A 13,409-nucleotide genomic window follows, 5' to 3' on the forward strand; every position below is an offset into this window, starting at 1 on the left:
AACTATAGAGGAAGCAGACCCTGCGGCTGCAGGGGGGCCCAGGAGGTATAGGGGCCCCATGAGGCCCTAATTCATATACAATTTCAATAAATATTGGAGAAACAAGTCAACCTCTAAACATTTTGGGGGCCTGTGGGGCCCAGTAATATCTAGTTACGCCACTGGTTACACTCTGTACTGTTATTCACTGTTACTCTTGCTTTCTGTACTGTTACTCTATGTACAAAGTAAGAGCACTGAGTAAATACTGGTATAGAATATAAACAGTCACATCTCCACCAGCCATGAACCTTATGTGAACAATTAACATAATGAAAGTTACTGCTGCAGTATCTGCACTGACGAGGGAGGGGGGAGCCTATAATTTAGGGAACAAAAGACGGGGGGCAGGTGTGAGATGAAGCTTCGGAATGTCACTTGATTTTCATTAAAACCTGTTTTTTTCCCCCCCCTGAGCCGCCGTCCCTCTGAGCTTAAAGCCTGAAGTGACAAGTTAATGCCAATGATCCCAATAGAAATTAACGGCACAGATGCCCAGAGTGATAAGGGGGGCGAGCGGTGCCAGGGAAGAGCTGACGGAGTGTAATGAGAAGGTGTGAGATGTGAGAGGGAACAGACAGAAGTTCTGGGAGGAAGAGGAGGAGGAGGAGAGAGGGAAGGTGCAGTAGCTCCAACATGAGGGAGACCCAGCCCAGTGCCTGTGTTAATGTGTAAATGTACATGTATTATGCTTCCCTGCAGATTTCTCATTACTCATGGTATTTGTATTTCATATTTTTTTAAAAAACCTTATGGCAAATAGGCCTATTTAAATGTTCATATGAAGTCAATATAGAAAGGTCACACTATAGACTCACCCCACCACGATGTGCCCCTCCAATCAGCTCCACTCTGCTCCATGTGCTCAGCCACCAGCCTCCCCACTGTGTTACAAGTCCAATAGGTGATAGATACAGGCGGCAGTCCGGATAAAAGTCAAAAAAAAGTTCATTACAGCAATAGGGTTAAAAGATAAGTAAACATTTAAAATAAGTGAATGTAAAATTGATAAGCTCTTTTGTCATTTACATTCAATATTTATTTTCTTTTTATTCCAAGATATTAAGGGATACATGTGCTGTTAATATGAATGAATTTTGTTCCAACAGCGCCACCTGCTGGTCAGTTTCTGACCAGTCTGACCACCAAGTAGTCAAGGAAGTTGTCAGGAGAAAGAAAGAGGCTGCTCTGATGTTCTTCTGCTTAGGAAAACAATTAGAAACCTTTCTCCAATCTTTCCTAAGCAGAAGAACATCAGAGCAACCTCTTTCTTTCTCCTGACAACTTCCTTGACTACTTGGTGGTCAGACTGGTCAGAAACTGACCAGCAGGTGGCGCTGTTGGAACAAAATTCATTCATATTAACAGCACATGTATCCCTTAATATCTTGGAATAAAAAGAAAATAAATATTGAATGTAAATGACAAAAGTGCTTAGAACACTCTCATCAATTTTACATTCACCTATTTTAAAGGTTTACGTACCCTTTAAAGGGTGATCTGGAGCAGCCCATATGTGTGTCAGTAGGGGGACAAGGGTGGTGACTGGGGGGGGGGCTGGGGTGGGAACTGCTGTAGCCAGTGGGTGGCTGGTGGGTGTAGGGTTGCCACCTGTTTGGTTTTTCTAAGGCCTCTTCGGGTCTCAACTTTCTGTTCGGTTTTCAGCCTTGTGAAACCCAAACAATAATCTGGCCAATAAATGAAAACCAATTAAACACCAACATACTCACCTTGATCCGGCAAGTGCAGTTCAATTCTTGTTGTTACCAAAACAGAAATAAGCAAATCAATCAAAAAATAAGAAATCGGTTTTTCTAAATGAGCATTGCTGTATTTCAAAGCTTTCCGGATAACTGATTTCTGTATACCAGATCCCATACCTGAAGTTAAAGGATTGGTCTTATTCGTGAATGGGCAGAGGTCGGGTTTCCAGCCGTTTGGGTTTCACCGGAACATTTCAGTTTGTTTTAAAACATTGCGAAAACTGGACTGGAAATCCAGCCAGTTGCATATAAGTGATGTAATAACTCTGACCGGGCATCATAACTGCATGACATCATCTCTGATGTCATCATACCCACCCCAACATTACTGCTCCACCCCCAATGCTATCTGCCCCGCCCACTTTGTTCGGGTTTAGCCACTGGCACAGGTGGCAACAATAGGTGGGTGACAGGCAATAGTCATGTGCGGGTCAGGGTTTTCCTGACCCGCACCAGACCCTAACCCGCCCTGCTGCAGCCTGCCCGCACCCGCGCTTCCGGGGTCCTTTTATAGCCCCGCCGATGACGTCACAAAAGGGGCTGGGCAAGCAGACGCGAGACTATAAAACCGGAACCTGGAAGTCGGATGCCGGCATTTCAAGGTGGCCACCCGCAAAGAGCAGTGCGAGGTCAACCCAAACTCGCCCGACTCGCGGGTCACGCGGGCAGCGCCGATTCAGACCTAAGCGCCGCCTGAGGCGGCTCCTGCAATGCCGCCCCCCCTCGCTGACTTACTTGTCGGGAGGGGAGGCAGGAACACTAATGCGGAGAGCGCAATTGCGCTCTCTCGCATTAGTAAAGCCGAATTTCCGGTTTAAAAACCGGAAATTCGGCTCTTAAAGGTGCAGGAGCGGCTTTTTGCCACCCCTGGAAACCGCTTCGGCGTTGCCGCCTGAGGCGAGCGTCTCAGCTCGCCTCATTGGCGGCGCGCCCCTGCACGCGGGTATCGGGTCGGCCCGCACAGAGTTCACTTTACCTTTAAACCCCCCACTGCCACACAGTCTCCTCCCTCCATTGTTACATCACTGACCTTAACAGAGGAAAAGAAGCAGAGCACAAAAACCCCACTGAAACACATAACTCTATGAATCCTGCACCTCCCCTGGCACCAAATATAATAGATTATACCTTGAAGGGGTTGTTCACCTTTGAGTTTACTTTTAGTATGATGTACGGAGTGATATTCTGAGACAATGTACAATTGCTTTTCATTTTTTATTATTTGTGGTTTTTGACTTATTTAGCTTTTTATTCAGCAGCTCTCCAGTTTGCCATTTCAGCCATCTGGTTGCTAGGGTCCAAAGTCCCCTAGCAACCATGCATTGATTTGAATGAAAGACTGGAATATGAATAAGAGAGGGACTGAATAGAAAGATGAGGAATAAAAGGTAGCAATAACAATAAATGTGTAGCCTTACAGAGCGTTTTATAGATGGGGTCAGCGACGCCCATTTGAAAGCTGGAAAGGGACTGAAGGAAAAGGCAAATAATTGTAAAACTATATAAAAAAAAAATAACGAAAACCAATGGGAAAGTTGCTTAGAATTTGCCATACTATTACATACAACAAGTTGAACCAAACCTTTAAATGTATCGCTTAAACCTGTTATACGACTAATGAGTATCAATTGGGTATGTTTCCCTTTTTATAAATTTGAGCTCAGTAACAGATCAGTGACCCCTGAAGCTTAAAAGGGGTTGTTCTCCTTTCAATTAACTTTTACTATGACATAAAGAGTGATATTCTGAGACAATTTGCACTTGGTCTTTGTTATTTATTATTTGTGGTTTTTGGGTTATTTATTCAGCAGCTCTCCAGTTTGCGGTTTCGCCGGTCTGGTTGCTAGGGTCCAAATTCCCCTAGCAACCGTGCCGTGATTTGAATAAGAGACTGGAATATGAATCGGCCTGAATAGAAAGATGAGGAATAAAAAGAAGCAATGACAATAAAAGTGTAACCTTACAGGACATACTTCTTCTTTTTTTTTTTTGAAGGGGTCAGTGACCCCCATTTGGACGAAGAAGGCAAACAATTCAAAAACTATAACAAATAAACAATGAAGACCAATTTAAAAGTTGCTGATAATTTAATTGAAATTCTAAAAGCTCATTTAAACGTGAACCACCCCTTTAACACCTGCTACAATATAGGGCTGATTCCTTCTCTTCCAGGGGTCGCTGAGAGATTGGCTCCGACAGTGATTTGGCTGTTTGTTTTTAACACCAGCTGTGATCTGTGTGTGTTGTGCCCGTCTATTTATACACCTGCACAAGGCTGTCATTTGCGCCTTCTCAATAAATAATCACCTATTTGTGTTTCCGGATGGAATTAGTTTGTTTTGCTGCGGCCCTGGGGCGGAGTAAAGGTTAAAGGATAAGTAAACCTTTAAAATAAGAGAATGTAGAATTGATGAGAGTGCTATTTTAAGCACAAGTCATTTACATTCATTATTTATTTTCTTTTTATTCCAAGATATTAAGGGATACATGTGCTGTTAATATGAATGAATTTTGTTCCAACAGCGCCACCTGCTGGTCAGTTTCTGACCAGTCTGACCACCAAGTAGTCAAGGAAGTTGTCAGGAGAAAGAAAGAGGCTGCTCTGATGTTCTTCTGCTTAGGAAAGATGTGAGAAAGGTTTCCTATTCATATTCCAGTCTCTTATTCAAATGCATTATTGCTAGGGGAATTTGCGTTCTTGCCACAAGATGGCCGACATTGCAAACTGGAGAGGTGCTGCATAAAAAAGCTAAAGAAGTCAAAAACCACAAATAATAAAAAATTAAAAGCAATTGCAAATTGTCTCAGAATATCACTCTCTACATTATACTAACAGTTTATTTAAAGGTGAACAACCCCTTTAAGACTATGATTGAAGAGATGTCATTGCAGGTCACCATTGTGGCATGGAACAATTACACTACAATACACGGGAATCTTACTGCCTGCAGGGGGAGGGGCGGCATGAGCGTGAGCTCCCACCTGGATTTGTTGAGAGAGGATAACTAATTCCCTGTAATATCACAGTATTCCAAGCCCAGACCAACCTGTATCCAATCAAAACTGTCCAAACCAAGCCATGCAGCCAATCAGAACATTACAATAGTAATATTCTAAGACAAGACCATCCTGTAGCCAATTAGACCAACCTATAACCAACCTTCTAGCCCAATGGGGCTGCCACATCAGGGGCCAATCTGATCCCCCTTCAAGCAGCTGAACTAGTCGATAGTTGCAGAATTTAAATACATTTGCCCTTAGCAATTCTCTCTTGTGTCAGAGCTGCCAGTCTGTATTACCATGAGTGATACGCTGCACCATTATGGTATGCAGGACTGGATTTAGGGCCTTACAGGCCTGGGGCTGAAAACTGTAATGGCTCTATTCCTATATACGGATTCAGTAAATAATAATAATTATTATACATACACAGGCCATGATTTAACCCCTGCAGCAGCAATTTGCAGGGAAGCATAATGTTGTACACATTTTCATGCGTAATGTCCAAGTCTTAATGACGGAGCTGTTTTTGCACCTTTATTGCCAATCCAGCCTATTGAATGGATGTAGATGGGATTGGAGCCAATAGAACACATAGTCTGGCACTGGGACCAATGAGAGACCGAGAATAATGACTTTGCCAGAGATCTGAAAAGATCCGAATTCTTATTTACTTGCTTTATGTGTTCCTGTGACTTTTTTAAAGGTCATTATCTTGTTTCTCCAATTCTCCTTCGCTTTTACATCCGCGAGACATTTTGGGACTGTTCCATTAGCACCTTCTATAAAAAGATTTCATTGTCAACTGTCGAATCAAATTGCCAGTTTGAGTCATACTGATCAGTGACACCCCTGAACACATAGAGATTTGCCCCCCCCCAGCCTCCAGAACTCCAACCAAATAAATTAAAAAAAGGTAATTTTAAGCCATTTCCTAATATACATTACAAATTTTCACCAATTCTTTCTGTGCTCTTGAAACAACGTTGCTGCAGTTCTGTTACTATCGGCCGCTTCTGGTACTTTGTTTCAGCAGAGTAGAGAATCTTCATTGCAGGTAGTGGAGTTACTTCAGGTAAATGGTGTATCACATAAGTGTCACCCAACTCAATGTTCGCTACTCACAATGAAGAGCAATGTCAGGGCGTTTTGGTGCAGGGACCAATGAGGGACTAGACAAGGGGTGAGGCTGAAGATCAGGAACAGGAGTGGAGGACAGAGCAAGAAAAGAAGCAGAACAGACTGGAGTGGGACAGAACAAGCGATAGTAGGATAAACTGGAGTGGGACCAAGGTGGTGGAGAGCTGGATAGACTGGAGCAGGATGGACAAGGTAGAGAAGCAGGACATGCTGGATTGGGACCAAGCAAGAGAAGAAGCAGGACAGATTGTTGCGGAATGGAGCAGATGGAGAAGCAAGACAGACTTGAGCAGGATGGAGTAGGTGGAGAAGGAGGACAGACTAGATCAGGACCAAGCAGGAGTAGAAGCAGGACAGATTGTAGCGGGATGGAGCATGTTGAGAAGTAAGACAAGCTGGAGCAAGAAGGAATAGGTGGAGAAACAGAACAGACTGGAGAAGGAGGAGCAGGTGGAGAAGCAAGACAGACTTGAAGAGGATGGAGTAGGTGGAGAAGTAGGACAGACTAGATCAGGACCAAGCAGGAGTAGAAGTAGGACAGATTGGAGCAGGATGGAGCAGATGTAGAAGTAGGACAGATTTGAATGGAATGGAGAAGCAGGAACAAGCAGGGCCAGAACTAACAGAAGGGGACAGTGGGGACAGAGCCAAGTTAGAAATGGGGGAAAGTGGCATTGGGTTGGTGATGGGGGGAGGCTACATTGGCGTAAAGGAATCCATTGCACCAGGAATATATTAGTACTAACTGCCTTCAATGTGTAATCAGGAGGTTCCTAGTTCAAAAGTTGTCAGAGCAGAAAACTTGATTTAATAGCAAATAAAAGGAATAATAGGTAAGAAGTGACAAGAACAGGCCTCGCTGCACTGGAGGAGTTGGTTTTATTGTCTCTAATTGAAAAGGACCGGATTTGTATTGAGATGAGAAGCCTCAAGGCTCCGGATAGAGATGGACAGAAAGGAGAGATTTATGGATATAGAGTGGGGCCTTGAGAAGTAATTACATAACACAGACCACTCTCCGCTGGGGTTTTATGCATCACTGCTGCATATTTATTTGCTTCTTAGTTTTACTGCCTCGCTCCTATGAAACATCACTGGCTCTGCTTGTTCTGTTCTGCCTCATCTAACTGGTTACTATTGTCAGGTTTTTTATTATTATTATAGTGGGGTATAACTGCACGGCAATGGGCAAAATGCAGCAAAAACGAAGAAATGCTGAACCATCTCAATTATTAGGTTCTCCCATTCCAATCACAGGTTCTGCTCCCCAAAGTTACGTCACTGAGTGGGGTACAGAGTTTATAATTACTGGGGGTAAAGGGCAGCTGAAATAAAATATACAGCATTACCCATCCACTAAACAAAGGTATTCTGTACTAAGCACAATTCAGCAGGAACAGTCCCCTAAGTTTTCTCATAGTCTGTGCTGAGAGATCCCATAAAACTATGGCAGCATAGGTATTCCCTGTACTAAGCACAATTCAGCAGGAACAGCCCCTAAGTTTGCTCATAGTCTGTACAGAGAGATCCCATAAAACTATGGCAGCATAGGTATTCCCTGTACTAAGCACAATTCAGCAGGAACAGTCCCCTAAGTTTGCTCATAGTCTGTACAGGGAGATCCCATAAAACTATGGCAGCATAGGTATTCCCTGTACTAAGCACAATTCAGCAGGAACAGCCCCTAAGTTTGCTCATAGTCTGTACAGGGAGATCCCATAAAACTATGGCAGCATAGGTTTTCCCTGTACTAAGCACAATTCAGCAGGAACAGTCCCCTAAGTTTGCTCATAGTCTGTACAGAGAGATCCCATAAAACTATGGCAGCACAGGTATTCCCTGTACTAAGCACAATTCAGCAGGAACAGTCCCCTAAGTTTGCTCAGAGATCAATTGTATGACAGTATCTGAGTTTGAACTGAATATATACAATATCCTATGAGTTATGTCTCTTAGGAATTATAGGATTTATAGATCATTACATTTACAGTTGTGCAGTTTCTGTGCCTGTTTGATATAGTTCACTCCTTGGCCTTATATCATTTATAGGATATACTGTATTTAAATGCTCTCAGTGGTTGTTCCCATAGTCGAATGAAACAGCAGCGTGAGGCTTCTCTGCATTTTGTAAAGTAAATTAATGACACATTGGTGCAGCACCAAGCTGGGTCTGAAGCCGTTTGTCAGCGAGTGAGACATTTATACTGACGCACGCAATGTTATATTTAATAGATTCTTATATAACTACATGTACTGGTATGTTATTGATGTATTTTGGGGTTGGGGAATCAGGCTGTTGAAGCTGGGAGCTGCAGGTTGGAGCTTGGGAACGTACAGTTGTGTAATATGCTTTAAACACGAGGCAATATAATTTCTCTAGTGGTGGTGGAGTCAGTTTTTGTAAAACCCCCAGCCCTCTCTGACTCTGCCTTAGGCCAACGGTAAGTGCTGGTCATTCAATTACAATTGAAGGGGAGTAGGTTGGTCAGCAGTGATTAAAGATTATGATGCCCTACTGTTTGTCACATTGCCCTACTGGTCCCATCTTGCATTTGAGTCACCGTATTGTTCTACTGTCACCATCTTGCCCTACTGTTACAATTTTGCTCTATTGGCACATTACTGTTTTTCTTAATGTTTCTACCTTGATCAACTGTTACCATCTTGCCATTTAGTCTCCTGGTTTCCCTACTGACCCTACCTGGCTCTACTGTCTCCATCTTGCCCTACTGGTCCCATCTTGCTCTGCTTCCCTACCTTGTCATGCTATCCCTTCAGCCTTCATTTTGTCCTACTGTCTCCATTTTGTCCTTCAGTCTCGATCTTGCCCTAATGGTCCAACCTTGATCTACTGCCTCCATCTTGCCCTTCAGTCTCCATCTTGAACCTCAGTCTCCATCCTGTCTCCATACTGCTTTACTTCCCCATCTTGTCCTACTGTCTCCATCTTGCCCTACAGTCTCCATCTTGAACATCAGTCTCTGTCTTGCTGTACTGGTCCCATCTTGCTCTGCTTTCCCATCTTGGCCCCTTGTCTCCATCTTGCCCTTCAATCACCATCTTGCCCTTTTGATCCCATCTTGATCTAATGTCTCCATCTTGCCCTACTGTCTCCATCATACCCTTCAGTCTCCATCTTGAACTTCATTCTCCATCTTGCCTTATTTATCCCATATTGATCTACTGTCACCATCTTGCCCTTCAGTCTCCATCTTGAACTTCCATCTCCATCTTGCCCTATTTATCCCATCTTGATCTACTGTCGCCATCTTGCCCTTCAGTCTCCATCTTCCCCTACTGGTCACATCTTGCTCAACTGCCTCATCTTGTCCTATTATCTCCATCTTGCCCTGCAATCTTCATCTTGCCATATTGTTCCAATGATCTACTGTCACCATCTTGCACTTCTGTAACCAACTTACCCTACTGTCACTAGTTTCCCTACTGTTGTCATCATGCCCTACAGTCTTTCTCTAATGTCAACACCTTACCCAACTGTTGCCACATTTCCCTACTCTTTCTCTTATACTCTATTTTACCACCTTGTCCTTTTCCTTATACTCTCTTTTACCATCTTGCTACGGCCCCCAATCTGCTGCCCCTATTCGGATCTCCTAAAGGTGCTGCTGCCATTTCCATGCGGGTGCATTAATGAGAGCCCCAGAGCATTGCTGCATACTCACATCAGCAGGGCCATTTGTCTGCCTGTCACATTGTCAGGGAAATGAATAGCTCTGACAATATAATGGCTAGAGGAATTTCACAATATTTTGTGTGTCACATCCCGTAGGGAATGCAGCAGATATGAATATTTAAAGAGCAATTCTGTCAACAAGATGGAAGCCTGACTAATGGCACAGTGTATCAGTTAGATCAGTGTTATCACAATTAAGTGGGTGGGCTACAAATGGGGCTTAGACAGTGAATTCTTTCTTGGATCCACCAAGCTATAAAGAATCAGAGTGGCCTATTAGAGTACCAGGGGATCCCTCTACTATTGGCCTATATATAATCCTATAGCATGTCACTGCCCATATCTAATTGCTGTGAGGGTGGATGAAGGGTGTCAGGATCTTTGGTGGTCCCCGGGAGATCCAGTCTGGCACTTTACACATGGGTCATTAGACATTTACCCCTTATGGATGTTTTAGATGAGCTCCTGTTCCTTTAGGCAAAGCTGTTATATAATGACTTGCGTACGGCACCATGTAACACTCAACCTCCGATTGCAGCAAACAATAAACTCTAATCACAGACTGTCGGCTGACAATGGATCCGCTCCCCCCCCCACTGTGTTTAATTACAGCTCTCACAGCTACACCCCCCTGACATTCTGCAGCACATAACCTTTGACTTGCCACAATGCTGGAAATTACCCACCTAATTATAGGCAGCCATTGTGCAAAGTGACAGGTGGGAGCCATTGATGGGTGCTCGGTAGGGACGATGCAACAGCCTAGAAAATTAGAGAAATCTTCTTTCTTATATGGGGGTTGAACTTGATGGACTTTTGTCTTTTTTCAACCCAACTTAACTATGTAACTAGAATTATTCTAGATAACAACTACCCCCATAGCAAGCAGTGGTGCCTGATATGGGGTGGGGGGGATAAAATCAAATATTGGCCCCAGTGGCTATTTTTAATTCCTTATTCATTCATAATGCATTATATCGGTAGTTCACCCTTAAACGAAAGGGTGCTTTACCTTTAAGTTGACTTTGCTATGATGTTAAAGTTGGTCTCATTTTAAAATATATTTTTGCGGCTGTCTGGTTACTAAGGTTCAAACAACCCTAGCAAACAGGCTGGAGGTTGGACGATGAATAGGAGACTGGCTGAGCAGGAAGATAAGGAATAAAAAAGAACAATAGCAATACAATTGCAGCCTCGTGGATCAATAGTTCTTTTTGTTTTTGGGATCAGTGACTTGCCATAAAAAGGAACAGAGGTAATTCAAAAACGATTAAAAAAACGAAGACCAAATGAAAAGTTGCTAAGAATAGGACATAGAACATACAAAAGTTAGAGTAAAGGTAATCCACCCTTTGGATTATAAGTGGCCTCTTTTGCTACAGACAGCTCATGGGGTTGGGTAGTTGAATAATCAGAATATCTGACCGCTTTCCTTTAAAAATGGCATATAGGAGCCCCCCTCCACAGACTTACACTGTCATACTTTGGGTGCTATTCCAGGGCATTGCTATGTAAGTCTCTGTAATGCAACAGCCCTTGGTGCCATTACTCTGAGAGATTGTGGAGACCTGAAGACAGTGATCAGATAAAAATTAGGCTTCCGCTGCTCTTCTCTCTTTCCCTTGAGCCCATTGTCTCCATTGCTCAGATTGTAATCACTGAGCCACAGACATGAAGCAGAAGCAATAAATTCCCTTTGAGACGGGACCAGCAAATGGCATTTATTGCATCTCTGGAAGTCGGAGCAGCAGTGACGAGCTGTCCAAGCAATGAATTCTTAGTGGCAGATATTAAAGGGAGCAGAGCTGTCTCATCACCCAGGCATGGAGCTCATAGCAACCATTGAAAACAGTTTTTGAGTGATTTGGATTTTTTTTAGCAGCTCTCAAATTTGGAATTTTAGGCTCAATTTGGTTGGTAGGGTTCATTTTACCCTAGCAACATTGCAGCAGTGTGAATGAGAAACTGGAAGATGAATAGCTGGATAAAAAATAAAAAAAAGTTGGTATAGTCTCCCTGTCTGATGTTAGGAATTGTGATGAATTTTGGATAGGAAAAATCTTTCATTGTCCCTGAGAAATGACATGATTTGTAGGTTGCAAGGGGTGCAGTGGTATAAATTACAGTTATGTATCAAGAATCAATGCAGTTTAATCAACTAAAAAGCAACACTGTTGCAGTAGGGGGGAAGCTGCATTCAGCGCTGAGTCAGCCTTTCCTTGGCAAACCACCAAGTGCCCAGTCAAAAGCATAAACAGAAATAACTGGACCCTCCCAGACCCTCTTAAAGCCCCCAAACCTGGGCCTTCTGTAACTATGCACCTATTAGCAGCTGCCTTGTCCATTTTTGCACCCCTAAAACTTGGCTATTGATGTCGGACTGAACTTGAAGGGCACAGATTGTGCCGGCAGCCAGAGGACACGAGATGGTGCAGAACATGCTGCAGATATGGCGAGGTGCCCGGCAGCATGGCTAAATGCCAACGTATCTCCTTCATATCACAATGTATGGCTCAGTTTAGTCTCTTGCAAAGTACAATTGTGGTGGCAAAGAAGGGATTAGATAATTTAGTAACACTGTAGAACCATAATTCCTAGCACCCCTACAGAAGCGCTGGCCTTGCTGGCAAATTTATTATGCCTGCAAATGTTTCATGCTGAATTCAGTGCAAAATAAAATTGCCCATGATTCTCTTTTAGTATAAGCTACTTTTGGTTGAATCTGGGGATGCTCCAGCAAGGGCATTGATCTGGAGCCACTTTTATAACCCTGGTCCTGCTTTTGGGTTGCTCATTGTAGGAAAGCAGGGTGCAGCTTGGAGTACAACTGCCTCTATCATGAACATATTAGGGCATCATCCGACAATTACATTTGGTTCACAGTGTTAGGTTTGGGTTATCAATTTGTGATGTTTAAAACACATTGTTATCCATTCTGCTACCTCCTTGTAATCTGGATCTGTTATTAGGACTGTGCACTGCTACCTACATATGCTGTCAGCCGGCTGGAATTTGTTGTAAATCATCCTTCCTCCTCACCATAACCCTAGCCCTAACCCTAACCCTAACCCTAAAAAGCAACACTAACCCTTAAAATCTGGATCTGTTATTAGGGCTGTGCACTGCTACCTACATATGCTGGCAGCCGGCTCGAATTTGTTGTAAATCATCCTTCCTCCTCACCATAACCCTAGCCCTAACCCTAACCCTAAAAAGCAACTCTAACCCTTAAAATCTGGATCTGTTATTAGGGCTATGCATTGCTACCTACATATGCTGGCAGCCGGCTGGAATTTGTTGTAAATCATCCTTCCTCCTCACCATACCCCTAGCCCTAACCCTAAAAAGCAACCCTAACCCTTAAAATCTGGATCTGTTATTAGGGCTGTGCACTGCTACCTACATATGCTGGCAGCCGGCTGGAATTTGTTGTAAATCATCCTTCCTCCTCACCATAACCCTAGCCCTAACCCTAACCCTAAAAAGCAACCCTAACCCTTAAAATCTGGATCTGTTATTAGGGCTGTGCACTGCTACCTACATATGCTGGCAGCCGGCTGGAATTTGTTGTAAATCATCCTTCCTCCTCACCATAACCCTAGCCCTAACCCTAACCCTAAAAGGCAACCCTAACCCTTAAAGGCTAACCCTTAAGCCTTAGGGTTAGCATTAGGGTGGATGATCCAGGAGCTCTTACAGAGGATGTAGAAAGGACCTAACCATGACGGTATGAGTACACTTACCTGTGTTTTATATTCAACAACAGTCCCATA

At 43.5% G+C, this 13,409-nt stretch overlaps 1 protein-coding gene across 1 annotated transcript in view; it reads left to right on the plus strand.

Annotated features, from left to right (window-relative positions):
- LOC108712250 (synapsin-3) overlaps positions 1-13,409 on the plus strand; it is a 145,749-nt gene that overhangs the window by 824 nt on the left and 131,516 nt on the right. The window lies entirely within an intron of this gene.

Source organism: Xenopus laevis, chromosome 3S, assembly GCF_017654675.1.
Source record: "Xenopus laevis strain J_2021 chromosome 3S, Xenopus_laevis_v10.1, whole genome shotgun sequence".
In the NCBI taxonomy this organism is placed as follows: domain Eukaryota; kingdom Metazoa; phylum Chordata; class Amphibia; order Anura; family Pipidae; genus Xenopus; species Xenopus laevis.